This window comes from Dendrobates tinctorius, unplaced genomic scaffold (genome assembly GCF_039654945.1).
Source record: "Dendrobates tinctorius isolate UK_male_01 unplaced genomic scaffold, ASM3965494v1 ptg000028l, whole genome shotgun sequence".
Taxonomy (NCBI): domain Eukaryota; kingdom Metazoa; phylum Chordata; class Amphibia; order Anura; family Dendrobatidae; genus Dendrobates; species Dendrobates tinctorius.
In genome coordinates, this window is record NW_027361696.1 from 77,539,753 (window position 1) to 77,545,752 (window position 6,000).

The following is a 6,000-nucleotide window of genomic DNA, read 5'->3' on the forward strand; positions in this document are numbered from 1 at the left end:
GAGCCAAAAGTTTTACCATAACCAGGTTCCCAGCATCATGTTCCCACATGCTTTATGCATCCATTAGCCCTCTGTGTCTGTACTGTTACACACTTAACATTATGGCTGGTCCATACAATCAGGGCAACTGTTACCACCCACCTTTCGTGTCTACCTCTTTCCTCATAGACTGTAAGCTTGCGAGCAGGGCCCTCACTCCTCTTGGTATTTGTTATAATCTACTGTATGTGATTATTGTTATGCTGTAATGTCTATTGTCTGTACAAATCCCCTCTGAAATGTAAAGTGCTGCGGAATATGTCGGCGCTATAAAAATAAAATTTATTATTATTATTATTATTATTATTATATATTGGTTACACTTTGTTCTTTTTCATACAATCCATGGTACTAACCAACATTCATGCCAGTCTGTTAACCAATATTCCTTCTATCTTTGTAGATTTGGGCCTTTTAGAAAAGTAGCCAAGAATAAATGGTATTGCCCCTGGTGTGGAGGCCGATGACATCAACTGGCACCACGAAAGGATGTTACACCAACAAGAGCCACTCAGGGTGAAGAGCCAAGGCGGACAGCTCTCCACGCTACACACAGTACAAGGCTGAAGAAGCGATGGATGAATCTGCTGTAATAGAAACAACTTGTCTGATTTTAGTTTGGGGCAGCACGGCGGCTCAGTGGTTAGCACTGCAGCCTTGCAGCACTGGGGTCCTGGGCTCCAGTCCCAAGGACAACATCTGTAAGGAGTTTGTATGTTCTCCCCGTGCTTGCGTGGGTTTCCTCCGGGTTCTCCGGTTTCCTCCCACACTATAAAAACATATGGATATTGAGTTTAGATTTTCAGCCACAACAATATCAATAATTAGATTGTGATCCATAGCAATAATTCAAAGATATAATAAAATTTAACATCTGAGCTGAATAAAGCATTAAATTGCCTGATTTATTGCGTTCTCACCCATCTCATGATGAATAGAGCTCACCGGCTCCAGATAATAGGTGACAAACAAGAAAACGTATCATTCACAAGTTTCCAAGAAATAAATTTTGATTTTGATTTTTTTTCTGAAAAGGAGAAATGGCCAAAAATTGAAGAAAAAAAAAGAAAAAGCCCAGTGCTTTCAGACCTCAAATAATGCAAAGAAAACAAGGTCATAATCATTTAGACATAACAATACTAATGTTTTAACTCAGGGAGAGTTCAGAAATTAATATTTTGTGGAATAACCATGATTTTGAAAAACAGCTTACATATGTCTTAGCATGCTTGCCATCAGTCTTTCACACTGCTTCTAGCACAAAAATTTAAGCAGTTCTTCTTTGATGGCTTGTGACTATCCATCATCCTCTTGATTACATTCCAGAAGTTTTCAATGCGGTTCAGGTCTGGAGAATGGGCTGCCCATGACAGGGTTGCCAATCCGGCTTTAAACTTCTCCACAACAGTATCACAGACCTGCCTGTTGTGTTCCTTGGACTTCATGATGCTCTCTGTGCTTCAAGCAGAATCCTGAGATTATCACAGAGCAGGTGCACTGATTACAAACAGGTGGATTATATTTATCATCATTAGTCATTTAGGACAACATTGGATCATTCAGAGATCCACAATGAACTTCTGGAGTGAGTTTGCACGCCCCACTTTTCATTTTTTTGTTTGCACAAAAATTTAAAATAACCAATACATTTCGTTCAACTTCACAATTGTGTCCCACTTGTTGTTGATTCTTCACCAAAAATTTACATTTGGTGTCTTTATGTTTGAAGCATGATATGTGGGAAAAGGTTGAAAAGTCCCAGGGGGATGAATACTTTTGCAAGGCACTGTATCTCCCAACTGTGGGCAATTGCCTCACTGATATTCAGCACATGTGAGTAAGGTCGCTTCCTACAGCTGAAAGAATACTAAGTAGGGCCGGGAACGGGCAGTGCACATACAAGACTTCAGCACCTGTCAGAATGGTGGAAGCATCAGTCATGGACAAAGAGGATAAATTATAAAACCGCAAACTAGTTGGGTTTCAGATGGGACTAGTTACAGAAAGTTTCTGCAGCAATACTGTATGTTTTTAACCCCTTCACCCCCAAGGGTGGTTTGCACCTTCATGACCGGGACAATTTTTACAATTCTGACCACTGTACCTTTATGAGGTCATAACTCTGGAACACTTCCATGGATCCTGGTGATTCTGACATTGTTTTCTCGTGACATATTGTACTTCATGTTAGTGGTAAAATTTCATTCAAATAACTTGCATTTATTTGTGAGAAAAACGGAAATTTGGCGAAAATTTTGAAAATTTCGCAATTTTCCAAATTTGAATTTTTATGCCCTTAAATCACAGAGATACGGCACACAAAAAACTTGATAACTAACATTTCCCACATGTTTACTTTACATCAGCACAATTTTGGAACCAAAATTTTTTTTTGTTAGGAAGTTATAAGGGTTAAAAGTTGACCAGCGATTTCTCATTTTTACAACACCATTTTATTTTTAGGACCACATCACATTTGAAGCCACTTTGAGGGGTCTATATGATACCCAAAAGTGACACCATTCTAAAAACTGCACCCCTTAAGGTGCTCAAAACCACATTCAAGAAGTTTATTAACCCTTTAGGTGCGTCACAGGAATTTTTTTCAATATTTAAAAAAAAATGAACATCTAACTTTTTTTCATGAAAAAAATACTTCAGGTTCAATTTTTTTTATTTTACCAAGGGTAACAGGAGAAATTGGACTGCAAAAGTTATTGTGCAATTTGTCCTGAGTACGCTGATACCTGATATGTGGGGGGTAACGACTGTTTCGGCGCATGGCAGAGCTCAGAATGGAAGGAGCGCCGTTTGACTTTTTCAATGCAAAATTGGCTGGAATTCAGATTGGACGCCATGTCACGTTTGGAGAGTCCCTGATGTACCTAATCAGTGGAAACCCCCTACAAGTGACCCCATTTTGGAAACTAGACCCCCTAAGAAACTTATCTAGATGTGTGGTGAGAACTTTGAACCCCCATGGGCTTCACAGATGTTTATAACATAAAGCCATACAATTAAAAAATATTTTTTCCACAAAAATGATCTTTTCACCCTCAATTCTTATTTTTCCAAGGGTAACAGGACCCTAAAAGTTATTGTGCAATTTGTCCTGAGTACGCTGATACCCCACATGTGGGGGTAAACCACTATTTGGGCGCATGGCAGAGCTCGGAAGGGAAGCAGCGCCATTTGACGTTTTTGGCTGGAATTGAGATCGGACACCATGTCGCGATTGGAAAACCCCTGATGTACCAAAACAGTGGAAACCCCCACAAATGACACCATTTTGGAAACTAGACCCCCTAAGGAATTTATCTAGATGTGTGGTGAGAACTTTGAACCCCCATGGGCTTCACAGATGTTTATAACATAAAGCCATACAATTAAAAAATATTTTTTCCACAAAAATGATCTTTTCACCCTCAATTCTTATTTTTCCAAGGGTAACAGGACCCTAAAAGTTATTGTGCAATTTGTCCTGAGTACGCTGATACCCCACATGTGGGGGTAAACCACTATTTGGGCGCATGGCAGAGCTCGGAAGGGAAGCAGCGGCATTTGACGTTTTTGGCTGGAATTGAGATCGGACACCATGTCGCGATTGGAAAACCCCTGATGTACCTAAACAGTGGAAACCCCCCACAAATGACACCATTTTGTAAACTAGACCCCCCAAGGAACTTATCTAGATGTGTGGTGAGCACTTTGAACCCCCCAGTGCTTCACAGAAGTTTATAATGCCCGGCCGTGAAAATAAAAAATTTGTATTTTTTCCACAAACATGATCTTTTAGTCACCATTTTTTTTATTTTCCCAAGGGTACCAGGAGAAATTGGACCCCAAAAGTTGTTGTCCAATTTGTCCTGAGTATGCTGATACCCCATATGTGGGAGAAAACTACTGTATGGGCACACGTCGGGGCTCGGAAGGGAAGTAGTGACGTTTTGGAATGCAGACTTTGATGGAATGGTCTGCGGGTGTCATGTTGCCTTTGGAGAGCCCCTAATGTACCTAAACAGTGGAAACCCCCCACAAATGACCCCATTTTGAAAACTAGACCCCCTAAGGAACTTATCTAGATGTGAGGTGAGCACTTTGAACCCCCAAGGGCTTCACAGAAGTTTATAATGCCCGGGCATGAAAATAAAAAAATCGTATTTTTTCCACAAACATGATCAATTAGTCCCCAATTTTTTTATTTTCCCAAGGGTAACAGGAGAAATTGAACCCCAAAAGTTGTTGTCCAATTTGTCCTGAGTACGCTGACACCCCATATGTGGGAGAAAACTACTGTATGGACACACGTCAGGGCTCGGAAGGAAAGTAGTGACGTTTTGGAATGCAGACTTTGATGGAATGGTCTGCGGGTGTCATGTTGCCTTTGGAGAGCCCCTAATGTACCTAAACAGTGGAAACCCCCACAAATGACCCCATTTTGGAAACAAGACCCCCTAAGGAACTTATCTAGATGTGTGGTGAGCACTTTGAACCCCCAAGGGCTTCACAGAAGTTTATAATGCCCGGGCATGAAAGTAAAAAAAATCGTATTTTTTCCACAAACATGATCAATTAATCCCCAATTTTTTCATTTTCCCAAGGGTAACAGGAGAAATTGGACCCCAAAAGTTGTTGTCCAAATTGTTCTGAGTACGCTGACACCCCATATGTGGGAGAAAACTACTGTATGGATACACATCAGGGCTCGGAAGGGAAGTAGTGACGTTTTGGAATGCAGACTTTGATGGAATGGTCTGCGGGTGTCATGTTGCCTTTGGAGAGCCCCTAATGTACCTAAACAGTGGAAACCCCCACAAATGACCCCATTTTGGAAACGAGACCCCTAAGGAACTTATCTAGATGTGTGGTGAGCACTTTGAACCCCCAAGGGCTTCACAGAAGTTTATAATGCCCAGGCATGAAAATAAAAAAATCGTATGTTTTCCACAAACATGATCAATTAGTCCCCAATGTTTTCATTTTCCCAAGGGTAACAGGAGAAATTGGACCCCAAAAGTTGTTGTCCAATTTGTCCTGAGTACGCTGACACCCCATATGTGGGAGAAAACTACTGTATGGACACACGTCGGGGCTCGGAAGGGAAGCAGTGACGTTTTGGAATGCAGACTTTGATGGAATGGTCTGCGGGTGTCATGTGCGTTTAGAGAGCCCCTGATGTACCTAAACTATTGAAACTCCCCAAAAGTGACCCCATTTTGGACACTAGACCCCCCACTGAACTTATCTAGATGTGTGGTGAGCACTTTGAACCCCCAAGTGCTTCACAGAAGTTTACTCGGACGTGAAAATAAAAAAATCATTTTTTTCCACAAAAATGATATTTTTGCCCCCAATTTTTTATTTTCCTAAGGGTAACAGGAGAAATTGGACCCCAAAAATTGTTTTGCAATTTGTCCTGAGTAGGCTGATACCCTACATGTGGGGGTAAAACACTGTTTGAGCGCATGGCAGAGCTTGGAAGGGAAGGAGCACCATTTGACTTTTTCAACTCAGAATTGGCTGGAATTGAGATCAGACGCCATGTTGCATTTGGAGAGCCCCTGATGTGCCCAAACAGTGGAAACCCCCAACTCTAACTCCAACCCGAACTCCAACACACCCCTAACCCTAATCTCAGTCCTAACCCTAACCCTAACCCTAGCCCTAACCCTAACCCTAGCCCTAACCCTAGCCCTAACCCTAACCCTAACCCTGGACCTAACCCTAGCCCTAACCCTAACCCTAATGGAAAAATGGAAATAAATACATTTTTTTTATTTTATTATTTTTCCCTAACTAAGGGGGTGATAGCGGGGGGTTTGATTTACTATTTATGGTGGTTTTTATATTTGGCGGCTGTCGCACGCTAAAAGACGCTTTTTATTTATAAAATAGTTTTTGCATCACCACATATTGAGAGCTATAATTTTTCCGTATTTTGACACAGCGAGTCATGTGAGG